This window comes from Grammomys surdaster, unplaced genomic scaffold (assembly GCF_004785775.1).
Source record: "Grammomys surdaster isolate TR1022 unplaced genomic scaffold, NIH_TR_1.0 127942, whole genome shotgun sequence".
Classification (NCBI taxonomy): domain Eukaryota; kingdom Metazoa; phylum Chordata; class Mammalia; order Rodentia; family Muridae; genus Grammomys; species Grammomys surdaster.
The window spans coordinates 1-752 of NW_021621855.1; the positions used below are offsets into that span (position 1 = coordinate 1).

The following is a 752-nucleotide window of genomic DNA, read 5'->3' on the forward strand; positions in this document are numbered from 1 at the left end:
TGAGGGCATCAACATTCATGGGCATCAACATTTCTGGAAACTTCTACAGAAACGAGTTAAAGTACTTTGCCTTTCTCTGAAAAACCAATGAAAATCGACTCCTCTCTCTTGGCCCCTACCACTTCTGAGTCCGAAGCTGCCAGCATCATTTTTTGGCACACCATGTAAGACATATTGTCTCACAAGACCAAGCAAGGCCAGGCTGCCCCGGAATACCTCAAGGTGTTGGATGGGATTTCTTAGACTTATGACAAGAAAAGACGAGCCGTGGGTTCTGCTGCTTTCAAGTTTGTGTGACTGAAGTGTATGAAAAAGTTTGCTGACCTGGGGAGTCTGGCTCATGGGGTCTAGTGGAGGTACCAGGCAGTGACTGCTGTTCTGGAGGAGAAGTGGAAGGAAAAGGCCATGATCCACTATTGGAAGAAGAAGTACCTCTCGAGGCTACAGAAACATGAAGAGAGGAACATGGTGAAGAAAATCATCAAGTTTACGGAGGTCCTCAAGACCAATGGACTCCTGGTGTGAGCCCAATAAAAATTGTGCCTCAGAAAAAAAAAAAAAAAGACCACAATAAAATCTCCTATTTAAGTCAGTAGTGGTAACTCTGAGTCCCAGGACATGAAAATGTGTATGTATGTATATATGTACATATATGTCTCTGTATATGCATGTGTATATGTGTCTCTTTGTGTATATACATGTGTACACAAGTGTCTATCTTTACACACATGTCTCTGTGTGTGTATGTATGT

The 752-nt window shown here is 42.6% G+C and overlaps 1 pseudogene; it reads left to right on the plus strand.

The window, feature by feature from the left end:
- The first annotated feature begins 17 nt into the window (after positions 1 to 17).
- LOC114615638 lies at positions 18 to 525 on the plus strand (annotated as a pseudogene).
- Positions 526 to 752: the final 227 nt, after the last annotated feature.